Source organism: Mobula birostris, chromosome 3 (assembly GCF_030028105.1).
Source record: "Mobula birostris isolate sMobBir1 chromosome 3, sMobBir1.hap1, whole genome shotgun sequence".
Taxonomy (NCBI): domain Eukaryota; kingdom Metazoa; phylum Chordata; class Chondrichthyes; order Myliobatiformes; family Myliobatidae; genus Mobula; species Mobula birostris.
Genome location: NC_092372.1, coordinates 1,880,632 through 1,902,516, shown reverse-complemented (window position 1 = coordinate 1,902,516; position 21,885 = coordinate 1,880,632). Strand labels below are relative to the sequence as shown.

The window sequence follows — 21,885 nt, the reverse complement described above, 5'->3', positions numbered from 1 at the left end:
CTCCAACAACCAAACACACCTTCATCTCCACCCTCCCTCCGCCAACACTCTGCTTTCCACAGAGATTTCCCTGTCCATTCGCCCCTCCCCGCTAACCTCTTTCTTGGAACATGTCCTCCCAAGCGAGGGAAGTGCTACACGTTCCCATTTATTTCCTCCCTCAGCTCCATTCCGGATCACCATCAGCCCTTACAGGTGAGGCAACACTTCACCTGCGGGTCTGTTGGGTTCATCTCCCAGTGCGGCCTCCCGTACATCAGTGAGGCCCGAAGTAGACTGAGAGACGGCTTTATCAACCACAATCCTTCCGTCGGAAACGAACTACCAACCATTTAAAATCCACTCCTCATCCCAATTTTGACTTGCCGGTTCACTGTTCTACTGACAAGATGAGGCCACTCTCTGGTTGGAGGAACAACACCTCATATTGCATCTGAGTCACGGCCAACTTGATATCACGAGCATCGATTTCTTTAACTTCCACCTCAACTTTCTCTTTTCCCTCTCCCATTCTGTCCTCGCTTCTCCTCCACTGCCTCATATTTCTGTCTGGTTCCTCCTCTTCTGCCCTTTCTCCCATGATCCCCTCTTGCATGCTGTCAGATTCCTACTTTTCAGCCCATTGCCTTTTCCAAGCAATTGAGAAATGGTTGGGCTTGTCGGTGTCTATGACGGAATTTTTATCAGTTTGAGCTGAGATTAAAAAAACAAAAATAATAAACATGCGATTCTATTGGAGTGAATGTAGAGGAGGGTCGACACGCAATTTGATCGGATGGAAATCGGGAAGTGAGATGTCATTATCTTCCTTGAAGCAGAGGAGGCATCGGAGATTTCCGTAAAAAATTGCGCAATTATGAATGAGTTCTGTGTTGTTAAACAGTTCTCTGTATCATTTTTGTGTAATGCGATGGACAAGTACAAGCTTTACTCTAAGTTCGTGTAGACTTTCTATTTGTTCATTTAATTTTTATGCAAAAGTCTGAAGTAACAAATGAGTTGCATTTTTGCCAGTTTGGTCTTGAATGTCTCTAGAACCTGTCCCGCTTTCTCAGACCGAAAAGGGTCTGGCGGTGACGAGAGCGGGAATATGGTGGAAAACTGAAAATAAAAGGTAGATTGAGTTTAATGATTGGTAGGGGTGGAGGTGGCAGGGTGCGGGTGTCGGAGAGTCTGTTCCTGTGCTGTGTTTCTCTCGGGCTCTAAACCAGATTTACTCTCCCCGCTGCCACGTTCTCCGATGATAATTAATTCTGTAGAGTCAAGATCAAAAACATTGCGACTGCCGCCGAGAAGAGCTCAGATATGTTGTATTCGGAATCGTTGTAATTACTTGGATCCAATCTGGCGATGGTGTAATAAAGGAATTCAATAACCTTCACCGACAACAAGATGATGAAGCTTCCGGAGATGGTGGGAAGTAAGATCACGGACCTCCTCCTGCTCTCCATCTCCGGGTCACTGCGGTTCTCCGCCTTGCTCTGACCCCTCAGCCCCGTCCGGACGCGACTCGCCACTAAAATGTGTCTGACTGTCAGAGCGTTGAACAGTAGTATTAACACGAACGGGAGTAATGGCGTTAGGACGGTGGAAAGCCGGTCATATCCCACCCATCCGGGCTCCGTATGTAGCCCGGTATTTCAATACAGTCCCAGACTATATTGCCAACCACTGTCACAGGACGATATATAAAGAAGGGCACATTATTAAAACAGAGCAGAACTCCGCTTGTTGTCAGAACCACAGCCGCAGTTTTCCCGGTGCAATATTTTATTTTCCACTTTTGACAACAAATGGCTACAAACCGATCAAACATAAAGCTGACAGTAAACCAGACAGAACTCTCTGTGGCTGCCTCTCCCAGGGAAGCGATCACACTGCACACGGGGGTGATGTCCAGGAAAGTCTCGGGGAAGTAATAATAACTGAGCCACCACCGTATCACCGCAAACACGATGGTCGGTAGATCCGCCGTTGCCGTGGCCACCAGGCAGCGAGTGGTGCCGGTGGAGAGGCCGCACTTTCCCCGGGACAGGATCACCATCGCCACCAAATTCACTGCGAGAGAGCGAGTGAGTTACTGTCTGTTCGCTCCGTGGGTCCCGGGGCAAGGAGATCCGGTCACATCTGTTCACACTGTCCGGTACCGCTCAACCCCGCCGTCTCCGACCTTGTCCATGGACAGTTTCCAAAGCTCGTTGCAGATTTACTTCCCCCGTTCGCAGGCAGCGATCTCCTCCTCGGCTTCCGCCACACGGACCCGGCTCAGCTCGCTTATTTCAAATTCCCAGCTACTTGGTGCCAGAGGATTGGCGTATTGCTCATGTGGCTACATTGTTTAAAAAAGGTTCTAAGAGTAAACCTAGCAATGATCGGCCTGTGAGTTTGACGTCAGTGGTGGGTAAATTAATGGAAAGTACTCTTAGAGATGATATATATAATTATCCGGATAGACAGCCTCTGATTAGGAACAGTCAAAATGGATTTGTGAGTGGAAGGTCATGTTTGACAAATCTTATTGAATTTTTTGATGAGGTTACTAGGAAAGTTGACGAGGGTAAAGCAGTGGATGTTGCCTATATGGACTTCAGTAAGGCCTTTGTCGAGGTTCCACAGGGAAGGTTAGTTGGAAGGTTCAATCGTTAGGCATTAATATTGAAGTAGTAAAATGGATTCAGCAGTGGCTGGATGGGAGACGCCAGAGAGTGGTGGTGGATACCTGTGTGTCAGATTGGAGGACGGTGTGTAACGGTGTGCTTCAGGGATCTGCACTGGGTCCAACGTTGTTTGTCATATATATTAATGATCTGGATGATGGGGTGGTAAATTGGATTAGTAAGTATGAAGATGATACTAAGATAGGTGGCGTTGTGGATAATGAAGTAGGTTTTCAAAGATTGCAGAGAGATTTAGGACAGTTAGAAGAGTGGGCTGAAAGTTGGCAGATGGAGTTTAATGCTGAAAAATGTGAGGTGCTACATTTTGGTAGGACTAATCAAAATAGGACATACATGGTAAATGGTAGGGCTTTGAAGAATGCAGTAGTACAGAGGGATCTAGGAATAATGGTGCATAGTTCCCTGAAGGTGGAATCTCATGTTGATAGGGTAGTGAAGAAAGCTTTTGCTATGCCGGCCTTTATTAATCAGAGCATTGAGTATAGGAGTTGGGATGTAATGTTGAAATTGTATAAGGCCAAATTTGGAGTATTGTGTACAGTTCTGGTCACCGAATTATAGGAAAGATGTCAATAAAATTGAGAGTGTACAGAAGAGATTTACTAAAATGTTGCCTGGGTTTCATCTCCTAAGTTACAGAGAAAGGTTGAACAAGTTAGGTCTTTATTCTTTGGAGCGTAGAAGGTTGAGGGGGGACATGATAGAGGTTTTTAAGATTATGAGGGGGATTGATAGAGTTGACGTGGATAGGCTTTTTCCATTGAGAGTAGGGGAGATTCAAACAAGAGGACATGAGTTGAGTTAAAGGGCAAAAGTTTGGGGGTAACATGAGGGGGAACTTCTTTTCTCAGAGAGTGGTGGCTGTTTGGAACGAGCTTCCAGCAGAAGTGGTTGAGGCAGGTTCGATGTTGTCGTTTAAAGTTAAATTGGATGGATATATGGACAGGAAAGGAATAGAGGGTTATGGGCTGAGTGCAGGTCAGTTGGACTAGGTGAGAGTAAGCGTTCAGCACGGATTAGAAGGGCCGAGATGGCCTGTTTCTGTGTTGTAATTGTTATATGGTTATACTCTTCGCCGCGGTTCCTTCACACTGTCAGGGGATCGGATCAGAAAGTTCCCATGTTGGTTTTATTTCATATTCTCCCTGACCCGCTCCGAATGACTGCGGCGTAATTCTACATGCTCCGGTGATGATGGCCCCGAAGTGGAGTGTCGCCTGTAACTTACCCCGTCTGACCTGTATCAGACCCCGCTGTGTCGGCTCTGAACTCTCTCTTCACTCCATCGATATCAGAGCGTGGAAACAAACCTCGGGAAACAAAAATGCACAGACACCCTTATTTAATTTTTCCAAACTCCCAAATTTCTCGGCATCTAACACAGAGTTGGTGGCATTTTCAGGATATAAATGTACATTTTTTGTTAATAACAGACTTGGGAATGTTGATTTGGTCCCTGAGCTAAATTGTTGACACAGTCTGGGACGACTGGGCTCTGAGCATCGGTCCCTACAATACCGACTGGGACATCCTGCAGGCCCAGGAAGATTCTGGTTATTCCTTGTATTTAAACACACAGACACCAGGAACAGGAGCAGGCCACTTGGCTCCTCTAGCACATTCTGTCATTCAATAAGACCCCGGGCCCCCAACACCCCTCCTATCCCCACTTCGCCCGGACCATTGGCCCCGCTCTCAGGGCAATAGCCTACCAGTGTTTGCCCCCAATATGGTGAATCCCTCTGCTCGCCACCACCGTGGGCTCAGACATTTCCACAGATGAGCCCCTCCTGTCCCCACCGGGACAAACATCCTGTCCGCCCCCTCTCTCACCGTCTTCATCCATTCAGTAAAATCCCCCCTCCCACCCCAGGGAGCCAGCATCAAACCGATGGGCCAAGCAGTCTCCTCCTAACTCTCGGTGATACATCAGACTCCGGCCACAGGAGACACTTCACAAACGCCCCAACTTCCTTCAGAGGGAAATGGAAATGAATCAGAAATCGGGACATTTACTTTTGGGGAGTTCAGTGAAGCAGCGGGAGATGTCAGCCGGGTAATGCCCTCTCGGCTACTCCGCCTCCGCTATTGGCCGTAAACAGTGATTGACATCGCCTCGGGCCAATGACTACAGCAAAGCAGAGGCTGGGGTGGAGGGGTCTCGTGGTCGGTGGCTCAGCCGTTAAACTGAGCGCGAGGATAGCAGCGCAAGTGTGACATCACGTACGTGCGAGGGATACCACGTGTGATGTCACTTGTGGGGAAGCGCTCGTATTTAAAAACACCTGAATGGACATTTCTTATCATTTCAGAGGGACAACAACATTAATGACGGGTTTCATCACTGAATCCAGTGTTGTGAGATGTCAAGTCCCCTGTTATGTGTCCGGCTGTGCCGTGTTGTTGGTGGAGTGGGCAGCGGGGTGTTTGTATCGACTTGGGTCACAACACCAGAATTGCCAGCAGGGTCCACACACAGTTTATTAGTCAACAGGAAACCTCTTGTCCCTGCAGTCTTTGTCTCCTGGTAAACTCAACACCCTGACAATGTGGACCATAGATACCCCTTCCTCTTTAAGTCAGTTATTCATTCAGACAGCTGATGACTGAGCGGTATTATATTTGCTGGTCAGATTTGTTTGGATGGATTTGATGTGGAGTTCGGGGGTGTCACAGTGAAAAGGCAGCAAGGCTGAACTCACTCCATTGTCCAAACAGTCTTTCCAGCTGAGGCAGCAATTCACAATTTACTTCCTCTGACATTTCATTCCTCTCAAACACAAACAAGCTTTCTATAAGCCCACTGACTCTCATAACTATCTCAACAGTACCTCTTCCCACCCCGCCACATACAAAAATGCCATTCCCTATTCCTAGTTCCTCCATCTCCTCTGCACTTGCTCCCAGGATGAGGCTTTTCGTTCCACGACCTCAAATGTCCTCTTTCTTTCAGGATTGTGGTTTCCCTTCTGCCATCATCAATGATGCCCTCACCCACATCTCCTCCATTTCCCGCACTTCGGCCCTCACCCCATCCTCCCGCCACCACAACAGGGACAGAGTTCCCCTTGTCCTCACCTACCACCCCACCAGCCTCTGGATCCAGCACATTATCCTCTGCAACTTCCGCCACCTTCGACAGGACCCCACCACTAAGCACACCTTTCCCTCTCCACCCCTCTCCGCTTTCCGCAGGGATCGGTCCCTCCGCGACTCCCTGGTCCACACGTCCCTCTCCACGGATCTCCCAGCTGGCACTTATCCCTGTAAGCGTAAGTGCTACACCTGTCCCTACACCTCCTCTCTTGCCACCATTCAGGGCCCCAAACAGTCCTTCCAGGTGAGGCAACACTTCACTTGTGAGTCTGCTGGGGTCACCTATTGCATCCGATGCTCCCGGTGCGGCCTCCTCTACATCGGTGAAACCCGACGCAGATTGGGGGACTGCTTCGTCAAGCACCTCCACTCCGTCCGCCACAACAGACAGGATCTCCCGGTAGCCACCCACTTCAACTCTGCTTCCCACTCCCATTCAGATATGTCCATACATGGCCTCCTCTACTGCCATGATGAGGCTAAACTCAGGTTGGAGGAGCAACACCTCATATACCGTCTAGGTAGTCTCCAGCCCCTTGGTATTGTCACGTACCCCTTGACAGGGATTAAGAAACCGGCAGAAATAGAAACCACTTTGGAGTCCAGTATTGCTATAGAACATAGAACATAGAATAGTACAGCACAGTACAGGCCCTTCGGCCCACAATGTTGTGCCGACCCTCAAACCCTGCCTCCCATATAAGCCCCCACCTTAAATTCCTCCATATACCTGTCTAGTAGTCTCTTAAACTTCACTAGTGTATCTGCCTCCACCACTGACTCAGGCAGTGCATTCCACGCACCAACCACTCTCTGAGTAAAAAACCTTCCTCTAATATCCCACTTGAACTTCCCACCCCTTACCTTAAACCCATCTCCTCTTGTATTGAGCAGTGGTGCCCTGGGGAAGAGGCGCTGGCTATCCACTCTATCTATTCCTCTTATTATTAGATGGGTTACACTTGAACCACAGGGGAACCAATATCCTTTCAGGGAGGTTTGTTAGTGCTATTGGGGAGGCTTTAAACTAGATTTGCAGGGGGATGGGAACCAGAGTGCCAGAGCTGACAGTGTGGCTGGGGTGAAAATAAATGATGTTGGAAGTTTAAGCAAATCCGCTGATAGAAAGGTTGTAAATGGTGGTAAAAATCTTCTGAGGTGTATATATTTCAATGCTAGGAGTATTGTGGGGAAGGCGGATGAGTTGAGGGCGTGGATTGACACGTGGAATTATGATGTTGTAGCAATTAGTGAAACTTGGCTACAGGAGGGGCAGGACTGGCAGCTTAATATTCCAGGGTTCCGATGTTTCAGATGTGATCGAGGCAGAGGAATGAAAGGTGGGGGAGTAGCATTGCTTGTTAGGGAAAATATTACAGCAGTGCTCAGGCAGGACAGATTAGCGGGCTTGTCTACTGAGTCCTTATGGGTGGAGCTGAGAAACAGGAAAGGTATGGCCACATTAGTGGGATTGTATTACAGACCACCAAATAGTCAAAGAGACTTGGAAGAGCAAATCTGCAGAGAGATAGCAGGCAACTGCAGGAAACATAAAGTTGTGGTGGTAGGGGATTTTAATTTTCCATACATTGATTGGGACTCCCATACTGTTAGGGGTCTAGATGGTTAGAGTTTGTAAAATGTGTTCAGGAAAGTTTTCTAAATCAGTATATAGAGGGACCAACTAGAGGGGATGCAATATTGGATCTCCTGTTAGGAAATGAATTGGGGCAAGTGACAGAAGTCTGTGTAGGGGAGCACTTTGGTTCCAGTGATCATAACACCATTAGTTTCAATTTGATCATGGACAAGGATAGATCTGGCCCTAGGGTTGAGGTTCTGAACTGGAAGAAGGCCAAATTTAAAGAAATGAGAAAGGATCTAAAAAGCGTGGATTGGGACAGGTTGGTCTCTGGCAAAGATGTGATTGGTAGGGGGGGAAGCCTTCAAAGGGGAAATTTTGAGAGTGCAGAGTTTGTATGTTCCTGTCAGGATTAAAGGCAAATTGAATAGGAATAAGGAACCTTGGTTCTCTAGGGATATTGCAACTCTGATAAAGAACAAGAGGGAGTTGTATGAAATGTATAGGAAACAGGGGGTAAATCAGGTGCTTGAGGAGTATAAGAAGTGCAAGAAAATACTTAAGGAAGAAATCAGGAGGGCAAAAAGAAGACATGAGGTTGCCTTGGCAGTCAAAGTGAAGGATAATCCAAAGAGCTTTTACAAGTATATTAAGAACAAAAGGATTGTAAGGGATAAAATTGGTCCTCTTGAAGATCAGAGTGGTCGGCTTTGTGTGGAACCAAAGGAAATGGGGGAGATCTTAAATAGGCTTTTTGCGTCTGTATTTACTAAGGAAGCTGGCATGAAATCTATGGAATTGAGGGAATCAAGTAGTGAGACCATGGAAACTATACAGATTGAAAAGGAGAAGGTGCATGCTGTCTTGAGGAAAATTAAAGTGGATAAATCCCCGGGACCTGACAGAGTGTTGCCTCGGACATTGAAGGAGACTAGTGTTGAAATTGCGGGGGCCCTGGCAGAAATATTTAAAATGTCGCTGTCTACGGGTGAAGTGCCGGAGGATTGGAGAGTGGCTCATGTTGGTCCGTTGTTTAAAAAAGGATCGAAAAGTAATCTGGGAAATTAATATGCCAGTGAGTTTAACGTTGGTAGTAGGTAAGTTATTGGAGGGAGTACTAAGAGACAGAATCTACAAGCATTTGGATAGACAGGGGCTTATTAGGGAGAGTCAACATGGCTTTGTGCGTGGTAGGTCATGTTTGACCAATCTGTTGGAGTTTTTCGAGGAGGTTACCAGGAAAGTGGATGAAGGGAAGGCAGTGGATATTGTCTACATGGACTTCAGTAAGGCCTTTGACAAGGTCCCGCATGGGAGGTTAGTTAGGAAAATCCAGTCGCTAGGTATACATGGAGAGGTGGTAAATTGGATTAGACATTGGCTCGATGGAAGAAGCCAGAGAGTGGTGGTAGAGAATTGCTTCTCTGAGTGGAGGCCTGTGACTAGTGGTGTGCCACAGGGATCAGTGCTGGGTCCATTGTTATTTGTCATCTATATAAATGATCTGGATGATAATGTGGTAAATTGGATCAGCAAGTTTGCTGATGATACAAAGATTGGAGGTGTAGTAGACAGTGAGGAAGGTTTTCAGAGCCTGCAGAGGGACTTGGACCAGCTGGAAAAATGGGCTGAAAAATGGCAGATGGAGGTTAATACTGACAAGTGTGAGGTATTGCACGTTGGAAGGACAAACCAATGTAGAACATACAGGGTTAATGGTAAGGCACTGAGGAGTGCAGTGGAACAGAGGGATCTGGGAATACAGATACAAAATTCCCTAAAAGTGGCGTCACAGGTAGATAGGGTCATAAAGAGAGCTTTTGGTACATTGGCCTTTATTAATCGAAGTATTGAGTATAGGAACTGGAATGTTATGATGAGGTTGTATAAGGCATTGGTGAGGCCGAATCTGGAGTATTGTGTTCAGTTTTGGTCACCAAATTACAGGAAGGATATAAATAAGGTTGAAAGAGTGCAGAGAAGGTTTACAAGGATGTTGCCGGGACTTGAGAAACTCAGTTACAGGGAAAGGTTGAATAAGTTAGGACTTTATTCCCTGGAGCGTAGAAGAATCAGGGGAGATTTGATAGAGGTATATAAAATTATGATGGGTATAGATAGAGTGAATGCAAGCAGGCTTTTTCCACTGAGGCAAGGGGAGAAAAAAACCAGAGGACATGGGTTAAGGGTGAGGGGGAAAAAGTTTAAAGGGAACATTAGGGGGAGCTTCTTCACACAGAGAGTGGGGGGAGTATGGAATGAGCTGCCAGACGACATGGTAAATGCGGGTTCCTTTTTAACATTTAAGAATAAATTGGACAGATACATGGATGGGAGGTGTATGGAGGGATATGGTCCGTGTGCAGGTCAGTGGGTCTAGGCAGAAAATGGATCAGCACAGCCAAGAAAGGCCAAAGGGCCTTTTTCTGTGCTGTAGTTTCTATGGTTCTATTATCTTGTACGCCTCTATCATGTCTCCTCTCATCCTCCTTCTCTCCAAAGAGTAAAGCCCTAGCTCCCTTAATCTCTGATCATAATCTATACTCTCTAAACCAGGCAGTATCCTGGTAAATCTCCTCTGTACCCTATCCAGTGCTTCCACATCCTTCCTATAGTGAGGCGACCAGAACTGGACACAGTACTCCAAGTGTGGCCTAACCAGAGTTTTAGAGAGCTGCATCATTACATCGTGACTCTTAAACTCTATCCCTCACCTTATGAAAGCTAACACCCCATAAGCTTTCTTAACTACCCTATCCACCTGTGAGGCAACTTTCAGGGATCTGTGGACATGTACCCCGAGATCCCTCTGCTCCTCCACACTACCAAGTATCCTGCCATTTACTTTGTACTCTGCCTTGGAGTTTGTCCTTCCAAAGTGTACCATCTCACACTTCTCTGGGTTGACCTCCATCTGCCACTTCTCAGCCCACTTCTGCATCCTATCAATATCTCTCTGCAATCTTCGACAATCCTCTACACTATCTACAACACCACCAACCTTTTTGTCGTCTGCAAGCTTGCCAACCCACCCTTCTACCCTCACATCCAGGTCGTTAATAAAAATCATGAAAATTAGAGGTCCCAGAACAGATCCTTGTGGGACACCACTAGTCACAGTCCTCCAATCTGAATGCACTCCCTCCACCACCACCCTCTGCCTTCTGCAGGCAATCCAATTCTGAATCCACCTGGCCAAACTTCCCTGGATTCCACGCCTTCTAACTTTCTGAATAAGCCTACCGTGTGGAACCTTGTCAAATGCCTTACTAAAATCCATATAGATCACATTAACTGCACTACCCTCATCTATATGCCTGGTCACCTCCTCAAAGTACTCTATCAGGCTTGTTGGACACGATTTGCCCTTCACAAAGCCATGCTGACTGTCCCTGATCAGACCATGATTCTCCAAATGCCTATAGATCCGATCTCTAAGAATCTTTTCCAACAGCTTTCCCACCACAGACGTAAGGCTTATTGGTCTATAATTACCCGGACTATCCCTACTACCTTATTTGAACAAGGGGACAACATTTGCCTCCCTCCAATCATCCGGTACCATTCCCATGGACGAGGACATACAGATCCTAGCCAGAGGCTCAGCAATCTCTGCTCTCACTTCGTGGAGGAGCCTGGGGAATATTCCGTCGGGCCCCGGGGACTTATCTGCCCTAATGTATTTTAACAACTCCAACACCTCCTCTCCCTTAATACCAACATGCTCCAGAACATCAACCTCACTCATATTGTCCTCACCATCATCAAGTTCCCTCTCATTGGTGAATACCGAAGAGAAGTATTCATCGAGGACCTTGCTCAATTCCACAGCCTCCAGGCACATATTCCCACCTTTATCTCTAATCGGTCCTACCTTCACTCCTGTCATCCTTTTTTTCTTCACATAATTGAAGAATACCTTGGGGTTTTCCTTTACTCTACTCGCCAAGGCCTTCTCATGCCCCCTTCTTGCTCTTCTCAGCCCTTTCTTAAGCTCCTTTCTTGCTTCCCTATATTCCTCAATAGACCCATCTGATCCCTGCTTCCTAAACCTCATGTATGCTGCCTTCTTCCACCTGACTAGATTTTCCACCTCACTTGTCACCCATGGTTCCTTCACCCTACCATTCTTTATCTTCCTCACCGGGGCAAATTTATCTTTAACATCCCGCAAGAGATCTCTAAACATAGACCACATGTCCATAGTACGTTTCCCTGCAAAAACATCATCCCAATTCACGCCCACAAGTTCTAGCCTTATAGCCTCATAATTTGCCTTTCCCCAATTAAAAATTTTCCTGTCCTCTCTGATTCTATCCTTTTCCATGATAATGCTAAAGGCCAGGGAGCGGTGGTCACTGTCCCCCAGATGCTCACCCACTGAGAGATCTGTGACCTGACCCAGTTCATTACCTAGTACTAGATCTAGTATGTCATTCCCCCTGGTCGGCCTGTCCACATACTGTGAGAGGAATCCGTCCTGGACACACTTAACAAACTGTGCCCCATCTAAACCCTTGGAACTAATCGGGTGCCAATCAATATTAGGGAAGTTAAAGTCACCCATGATAACAACCCTGTTATTTTCGCACCTTTCCAAAATCTGCCTCCCAATCTGCTCCTCTGTATCTCTGCTGCTACCAGGGGGCCTATAGAATACCCCCAATAGTAACTGTTCCCCTCCTGTTCCTGACTTCCACCCATATTCACTCAAAAGAGGATCCTGCTCCAGTACCCACCCTTTCTGTAGCTGTAATAGTATTCCTGACCAGTAATGCCACCCCTCCTCCCTTTTTCTGCCCTCTCTATCCCTTTTAAAGCACTGAAATCTGGGAATATTGAGAATCCATTCCTGCCCTGGTGCCAGCCAAGTCTCTATAATGGCCACTACATCATAATTCCATGTATGTATCCAAGCTCTCAGTTCATCACCTTTGTTCCTGATGCTTCTTGCATTGAGGTACACTCATTTCAGCCCTTCTCCCTTACTGTCTTTACACCGTTTATCCTGCTTTTCTTTCCTCAAAGCCTCTCTGTATGTTAGATCTGGCTTTACTCCATGCACTTCTTTCACTGCTCTATCGCTCTAGGTCCCATGCCCCTCGCAAATTAGTTTAAACCCTCCTGAACCATGCTAGCAAACCTACCTGCAAGGATATTGCTCCCCCTCAAGTTCAGGTGCAACGCATCCAATCTGTACAGGTCCCACGTTCCCCAGAAGAGGTCCCAATGATCTAGAAATCTAAAACCCTGCTCCCTGCACCAACTCCTCAGCCACGCATTCAACTGCCATCTCCTCCAATTCTTACCATCACTGTCACGTAGCACTGGCAGCAATCCTGAGAACGCCACCCTTGAGGTCCTGTTCTTCAGCCTTCTGCCTAGTTCCTGAAACTCACACTTCAGGACTTTATCCCTCTTCCTACCTATGTCGTTGGTCCCAACATGTATCACGACTTCTGGAAACTCTGAGTCAGAAGGGTTCTCTCCAGTTGATGCTCTGAATCCTCGGGCTGGTTCACTTGTTGCTGTTCCCTCGTTTTCAGTCATGGTTTCTTCCAGTTGTGGGTTTTTCTTCCAATAAATTTCTCACCGCAGGTCAAACTTTAACATGAAAAATAATGAAGCACATTCACAATACAAAGGAGAATATTTCTGCTCAAATTTCCTAAACAAAAAACTCACTGAAATTTAAACTTGAAGAAAAATATAACAATCTCAATGAACAAATATGTAATTGTCCCTCACAAGTCACAAAACCTGATATGGGATATGGTAAGACATAAGACAGAGGAACAGAATTAGGTGATTCAGTCCATCGAGTCTGCTCCACCACTCAACCATGGCTGAGTTTTATTCCAGCACCATATTCCTGCTTTCCTCCTGTAACCTTGAAGCTACTGAGCAATCATGAATATATTAATCTCTGTCATAAATATACCCAAATGGCAGCCTCATCCACCCTCTGTGGCAACAAATTCCACAGATTAGCCACCCTTTGACCAAAGAAATTTTTCTCATCTCAGTTTTAAAGAAAAGCTTCTGTATTCTGAGACTGTGCTCACAGATCCCAGACTCTCCATCTAATGGAAACATCCTCTCCACATCCACGGTGTCCAGGCTTTTCAGTATCTGGTACGTTTACTTAACCATACATTCACCCACCACCATCGTCCCTCTGAACTCCTTAGAGCACAGGCCGAGAGCCATTGACTAACACACAGTTGATAGTGAGGGGGAAACTCCAAACTTGGTTTGACCACTGAATCCCTTGCGTCCAATTCTGCTGCTGCAAACATTTAATGACCACCTCTCCCCGTGAAGGATGGAATGGGATCTCATTCTCTCCCGAGATTAGCAGTTATTGGTTCCAAAGGAACTCCAGAAACAAACATCTGAGTGCAGACCAGAAATACTTGGCTCAATACCTCATACACTTGAGTAGCTTGATCCCCAGATCCATTTTACCTGGGTCAAAATCTGTGATATCCCGGGACCCAAGCTCACAGGGTCACACAGCTGAACCTGACACTTACCGACCCGGGAATCCTCGCACATCATCCCCACATCAGGGATTCCCCCACAACCAATGTGCAGCTGCCTCAGATTTCTGATTCATTGTGGCAGGAGGAACATCCAGCCCCATCTGCAGAAGAAGTAACCTGAGCTAAATCCCAAATACTGACAGTTCCATATTCCTGGAGTCTACATCAGAATGAGAATCAGGTTTAATATCACTGGCATGCGACATGAAATTTGTTAACTTAGCAGCAGCAGTTCAATGCAATACATAATCTAGCATAGATAATAATATTAAATTAAAAACATAATAAATAAACAAGTAAATCAATTATGTGTAATGAATAGATGATTAAAAATTGTGTAAAAACAGAAAAGCTGTATATTAAAAAACTGAGGTAGTGTCCAAAGCTTTCAAAATCCATTTAGGAATCGGATGGCAGAGGGGAAGAAGTTGTTCCTGAATTGCTGAGTGTGTGCCTTCAAGCTTCTGTACCTCCTACCTGATGGTAACAGTGAGAAAAGGGCATGCCCTGGGTGCTGGAGGTCCTTAATAATGGACGCTGCCTTTCTGAGATGGCCTCGATACTTTGTAGGCTGGTACCAAAGATGGAACTGACTAGATTTACAACCTTTTGCAGCTTCTTACTGTCTTGTGCAGTAGCCCCTCTGTACTAGACAGTGATTCAGCCGGTCAGTATGCTGTCCACGGTGCAACTATAGAAGTTGCATCATCCCAGGATAATAGCCCAAGCAGCAATTTTCCCAGGACTCTTTGTTCCCGGTAACATGCTGCAGTGTCTCTGCCATTCAGAGTTCAAAAACATCAGCCTATGGCAGAACGTGAACCTGATGATCCTCTATCTGGGCCAATGATACGGTTGGAAAACCTGGGCGTGGGTCACTAGATACCGGTGATACATTTCACATCGTCTCCAGCAGCTAAACTGAACACATTTTATTATCTTATTGTTAAATGAGATCTTGCCCAGCACAACTGGCCATCACATTTCCTGTCAGCTAACAGGAATAAAATGCTTTTAATATAAAATTGAAAGTAAAGTGCTGGAAAATCGGTACATCAGATTGGATGTGTGTAAAGAGAAACTGTGGAAGACCCGTATCAGAACTGATCGATATGCTGAACAGTTCCAGCATTTTCTGTCTTTACTTTAAATGATGCACAACTATTGACTGATACAAGATGTTTCTGACGGCCTGAACAAAGTTGCACAAATGTAATACCCACATTCATTAGTTTTCTCTTTATTCCAATACAGGGATAATACGGTCGATACAGTTCGTGCTCACAACATCCTCCCCATCCCACAATCATCTGCTCCCGAGGCCACTAACTCTCAATGGGGGGAAGTGACCAGAGAGTGAAAAAAATGTGCCCCATTCCCTGCAGGCAGATCCTGCGGGCTGTTCCTGGCCACGCAGAAAGTGCCTCTCCAAACATGACCAAAACAGGAAATAACCGACTCAACTTTAAATGCTGAGAGTCTCTGTCTGACATAATTTAACACAGCGGCCATTTGGTAACATTAAACTAAAACTGTAGTGACTGTCTTTACCCGACCTCGTGTTGTATTCAATAAATCCTCCGGCAGTTCCAGGTAACAAACGCCGATTTCAGAAATGGCTCAGTGAGGCCGACAGTTCGGGAAAGTTAACGGGACTCACTGTCCAACATCAGACCTCCCGACTCCCCGATTGGAAACTGATCTCTCCCCAGGCTCCCCGCCCGAGGGGGCGAGGACCCTCTCTCTCTCCCGATCCCGCAGACGATCCGCTTCAACAACGAACAGGGGGAAACTCGCCCATCCGGGGGCTGTGGGCACGCGCAGAGCGATTATTGCGCAATCCGAGCGGAGGGTCTTCCAGGGACCAAATTCCAGTGACCCACCAGTCTCCGTGGGGAAGAACAAACTTGCCCGTCACATCTACCCCCCCCCACCTCAAATGCATGGCCTCTTAGACATTTCAACCCTGGGAAAAAGTTATTGTCCATCTACTCTATCGATGTCTCTCATAATAAAAGACTATCCAGTCTCACCACAGCCTGCGCGGCTCCGGAGAAAACAACCCAAATTTGTCCAGCTTCTTCTTACAGCTCATGCCCTCTAAACCAGGCAGTATCCTGGTAAACCTCTTCTCACCCTCTCCAAAGCCCCGACATCCTTCCGAGAATGGGGCGACCCGAACTGTAGGAAATACTCCAGATGTGGTCTACCACGCTTTTCATAAAGCTGCAACATAATTTCCCGACTTTTGAACTCAATGTTTCAACTAAAACAAGCACGCCATTTGCATGCTTAACCACCCGATCAATCTGTGCAGTCTCTTTCAGGGAGCGATGAACTTGGACTTCAAGATCCCTCTGCTCATCAACACTGTTCAGGATTTTGCACTTAACAGTGTACTGTCTCATACATTCGACCTACCGAGCTGCCAATATGATCGTCACGAATCAAATCTCACTGAGTTTTCTCAGGTCCTGTTGAATTTATTGGCAAGTGACCAAGTACGGGAAGGTTCAGGCACAGAGAAACACTGACTTGTAGCAGCATCACAGGCAAGTACATTCAGATAACATACAGAACACAAATTATACAATTCTGTCAGTAAGAATAAAATATGTTTACGTCATCCTGCTAATAGGACCACAACGACAGGGGCTGAGCGGCGGCTCATCTCAGACGATTCAGGTGGGAAGGTCTCACAACCCGGGCCGACCCCGGCAGATTCTGTAAAGGAAGCGAGGCGAGGCCGCCAGTTCGGCAAAGTTCATCCCCTCCCCCTTCAGGTTTCACCGATCACCTTGTGTTTCCCTCTCCCTTCCCCACCCCCACCTTCTATTCTCCAGTCCTGCCGAAGGGTCTCCGCCCGTAACGTCAACTGTACTCTTTTCCTAGATGCTGCCTGGGCTGCTGAGTACCTCCAACATTTTGTGCGTGTTGCTCGCATTTCCAGCATATGCAAATTTTCTCTTGTTTGAGTTCGGGAAAGTTAACGGGACTCACAACCCAACATCTGACCACCCACCCACACTCCCCCCCCCCGCTTGGGACCGGCTTCAACACTCACCAATGGAAAGTCGTTGATATTGCCCCGCAGAGAATAATCCGGCCCCGCACTCCCCGTCCCAGGGGGCGAGCCCCCTCCCGATCTCACCGCCGAGCTGCTTCAACAAAGGACGAGAAAAAACACCGCCCATCCAGGACGGAGCATGCGCAATGTCGTTAGCGCGTCATCAGGGCGGTGGGCGGGGCCTCGGAAACAAACCTGCAACTGCTGCAGATCTGCGGTAAAACGGGGTCACGTGACGGGCGGAGGGTCTCCCACGTGACCCGGTGACTCCGTTCATTGGCACTCACACGCTGCCCGACCCACCAACGCATTTTCCACATTATTTCATATTTACACCAGATGCATGTTTAATTTTTCCCTCTGTATTTTCCTTGTCCCTCTCCCTCCACCCGCCCGGGTCAGAGTTACGGGTTGGAATCCCATCCCGGTTCGACGCACAATTCAGACCCGAACCGGAATTGTCAGGTTTCATTTAAATTAGTCTATGTTTATAAATACTAATTTCTATTCACATTCCTCCGGCCTCACAGGACAGGAACACTGAAACATCAAGTGAGAAACAGCAGGAGGTGGCCATTCAGTCCCTCAAACCATTAAAAAGATACCTCTACTTTATACTTTATACTTTATTGTCGCCAAACCATTGATACTAGAACGTACAATCATCACCGCGATATTTGATTCTGCGCTTCCCGCACCCTGGAGTACAAATCGATAGTAAATATTAAAAATTTAAATTATAAATCATAAATAGAAAGTAGAAAAGGGAAAGTAAGGTAGTGCAAAAAAACCGAGAGGCAGGTCAGGATATGTGGAGGATAACGCCCAGATCCGGGTCAGGATCCGTTCAGCAGTCTTATCACAGTTGGAAAGAAGCTGTTCCCAAATCTGGCCGTATGAGCCTTCAAGCTCCTGAGCCTTCTCCCGGAGGGAAGAGGGACGAAAAGTGTGTTGGCTGGGTGGGTCGTGTCTTTGATTATCCTGGCAGCACTGCTCTGACAGTGTACGGTGTAATGTGAGTCCAAGGACGGAAGATTGGTTTGTGTGATGTACTGCACTGTGTTCACGATCTTCTGCAGCTTCTTCCAGTCTTGGACAGGACAACTTCCATACCAGGTTGTGATGCACCCTAGAAGAATGCTATCTACGGTGCATCTATAAAATATTAGTGAGGGGACAGGCTAAATTTCTTTAGTTTTCTCAGCAAGTAAAGGCGCTGGTGGGCCTTCTTGGCAGTGGACTCTGCTTGGTTGGACTAAGTCAAGTCATTTGTGATATTGACCCCGAGGAACTTAAAGCTTTTGACCTGTTCCACTTGCGCACCACACATGTAAATGGGGTCGTGCGGTCCGCTACTCCTTCTTAAGTCAACAACCAATTGCTTCGTCTTGCTGACGTTGAGGGATAGGTTATTGTCTTCGCACCATGCCACCAGGTTCTTAATTTCCTCTCTGTACTCAAACTCATCATTACCCGAGATACGGCCAACAATTGTGATGTCATCAGCAAACTTACATATTGAGTTCGATGTAATCTTGGCTACACAATCATTGGTGTACAGTGAGTACAGCAGGGGACTGAGTACACAGCCTTGTGGGGCACCGGTGCTCAGAGTGCTTGTAGAGGAGAGCTCGTCCCCTAATTTTACAGCCTGGGTCCTGTCTGTAAGGAAGTTGAAGATCCAGCTGCAGATCTGAGTGCTAAGGCCCAGGTTTCGGAGCTTAGGAATCAGTTTATTTGGAATGATGGTATTAAAGGCAGAGCGGTAGTCAATGAAAAAGAGCCTTACGTATGTGTCTTTATTCTCCAGGTGTTCTCAGGAGGAATGTAGGGCCAGAGAGATGGCATCTGTCGTTGATCAGTCGCTCCGGTAGGCGAATTGCACAGCGTCGAGGTTGACCGGTAGGCTGTGGTTGATGTGTGCCATAACCAATCTCTCGAAGCACTTCATAGCAATTGATGTCAGAGCCACAGGTCGATAGTCATTCAAGCATGTCACCTTGCTCTTCTTCGGCACTGGGATCATCGTTGCCTTCTTAAAACACAAGGGGATCTTAGACTGAAACAAGAAGCAGTTGAAGATGTCAGCAAACATTCCAGCTAGCTCGCTTGCACAGGCCCGGAGAACCCGTCCCGGGATGCCATCCGGGCCCGTCGCCTTCCTTGGATTTATCTTCAGGAAGGCCCTTCCAACATCCTCCTCGGTGACGATGAATCTCGATGCCGCCAGGTCCGGTTCATCCTAGAGGGAGCGGGACACTCCTCTTCTGTTCGAATCTTGCGTAAAATACGTTAAGTTCGTCAGGAAGAGAAGGGCCACCGTTATTGATATTCCCAGCCTTTTCTTTGCGCCCAGTGATCTCATTTAGACCCTGCCTTTAAAAGGGACTTGACCTCATAATTCATCCAAGGTTTCCGGTTAGGGAATACCCGGATTGTCTTGCAAAAGGTGCTTTTCTACATGGATGTACTACGGGTGGCACTGTGTTGTCAATTTTAATTGTGTGCTCTCCTGGAAGACAACAAAGCCCTTTAAACAAGTCCTCATACTCCTTCATCAAGTCACTGTAGTCTGACTCTGTGTCACTGTCCAGGACTAGTACTATTTTCACCAAATTCAGTCTCCCACAGGCAGATAGATCCAGTATTGACTGTACATTCTTCGACACCACCACAAATGAAAGCATGTGCACAATATTTTTGTGTGATACTTTTGCCAAACATGTTCCTTTAACTGAAATGTCTGCACTTGAATACCCAGTCACTTTTATATTTGTCTTATGTAACTTTGGTCTTGGTTTTAATGCATTTAACTCAGATTCTGCAAGAAAATTTACTTGTGCTCCAGTATCAAGTTTAAACAGAATATTGTTATGGTGGCCAGTGCTATCATGTTTGCTGTTGTGTGCTGGGGCAGCAGGCTGAGGGTAGCAGACACCAACAGAATCAACAAACTCATTTGTAAGGCCAGTGATGTTGTGGGGATGGAACTGGACTCTCTGACAGTGGTGTCTGAAAAGAGGATGCTGTCTAAGTTGCATGCCATCTTGGACAATGTCTCCCATCCACTACATAATGTCCTGGTTGGGCACAGGAGTACATTCAGCCAGAGACTCATTCCACCGAGATGCAACACTGAGCGTCATAGGAAGTCATTCCTGCCTATGGCCATCAAACTTACAACTCCTCCCTTGGAGGGTCAGACACCCTGAGCCAATAGGCTGGTCCTGGACTTATTTCCTGGCATAATTTACATATTACTATTTAATTATTTATGGTTTTATATTGCCATATTTATACTCTATTCTTGGTTGGGGCAACTGTAACGAAAATCAATTTCCCCCGGGATCAATAAAGTATGACTATGACTAATCTCTTGTGTGTCATATCTGCATTTGTAATAGGATTGTACTTTGAGTTAGATACACATTCATATTGAGTACATTGTTTATGGGAGCTGCTTTCCGCATTAAAACGGCTGCTGAATTTTCTATACACACACAAAAAAACTGAAGTATGGACATGAAATCAGTCAGTGGCGATGTCAGAGATTTTTTCTTGCTGGTGCTACGGAGGCGCAAAATGATTCAGTGATGGTGCTGAGGGATGCACCGTACGGCAAAATGTATTCGCAAGGCCCGACGCGTGGCGTTAAAAAGTCAGTTTCAAGCATTATGTGCCTACTATAAATACCTCTGTTGATTCACAAACAACAGCAATTGATAGATCTAATATAGAAGTGAACTGTTACAGTATCAACGGCATCGGAGACAACCTGGGCTACACGGAGCATAAACAAAAGAAACAAACAGAGCATCCGAGCAACAGTGGACAACGTGAATCACGCACCAATCCCGCAATCAGCGTCAAATGCGTGCTTTTCAACTGATAAACACGACAGGAACCCACTGCTATTCTCATTACATAGACAGCAATGCCAAAAGATACACCGTTATTAAAGTCAAATAAGGCATACAACAGATGCAAGGCTTTACCAGGAGTTGGACAAATCGTACTCTGATCATGCAATACCTCAATTAATTGTATTTAAAACAAAAAATCAACAGAATCACCGCTTGGAAGTCTAAGCAAAACCAATAGGCTTAATAGCGGTAAATGTAATATTTTAGGATTTGCAGGAAACATAGGGACATAGGGACTATCCACCACAAAATAATAATAATAATCAGCATTAGTCTTGGCCCAAATTTTTGAAAAATCAACTGCACTCACCACTAATGTTTTCAGAGAAGCACAATCCGTCTGCTGTTGTGATTGGTGGCGAAAGAATCAATGATTTTCTGGATGTCAAGTGCCTTGGTTTCCGGCTGTTTATGGCCAACAGAGCCAAGTTGCTGTTCCGAGCATCTGCTGCTATTCCTTAAGTAGTTTTTGACGCTCTGAGGCAAGAGAAACTCCATTCGCATGAGGACCTATACTGACCTATACACGCGTTCTTATCAATAACACACTGGGCGAGTGTCTGTTCAATGCTTTTAAGAAGCGACTCTGCGTCCAACCCTTCTGCTGGAGTGAAGTGCAAGAATTCTTCAAGCACTGTTTCGTTATTCAAATACCGCCCCACCACTGATATTTGCTCCTTTTTACTCAAGTCTTTACTTTCATCCACCAGGATGGCAAAAGATCCAGTCTCCTTGATTTCTGCACTTTTTTGACGTCTGACCATATCTGCCATAATACACATAATTTCATTTTGGATATCGTGATGGGTGTTTTTTGCATTTCCAGGATTGTCCTCTATTTTTTTAGCTACAGTCTTATCAAACTTCCCAATTACACTGAGCAACTCAACAAAGTTTCCCCTATTGCTAGATCCATCATTCTCCCGGTGTTCTCGCTGGGCAATGCTTTGGCGCGCAGTATAGCGTAGGGACTCAACCACTGCTCTCATATACT

General features: G+C 46.3%; 1 long non-coding RNA gene across 1 annotated transcript; it reads right to left on the bottom strand.

Moving 5' to 3' along the window:
* Window positions 1-1,752: 1,752 nt before the first annotated feature.
* LOC140194856 (uncharacterized) lies at window positions 1,753-17,100 on the bottom strand. Its single transcript, XR_011885304.1, has 4 exons — window positions 16,966-17,100; window positions 12,666-12,960; window positions 3,907-3,988; window positions 1,753-2,329 (listed from the first exon to the last, which is right to left on the bottom strand). It is a non-coding gene; the product is annotated as an uncharacterized lncRNA (long non-coding RNA).
* Window positions 17,101-21,885: the final 4,785 nt, after the last annotated feature.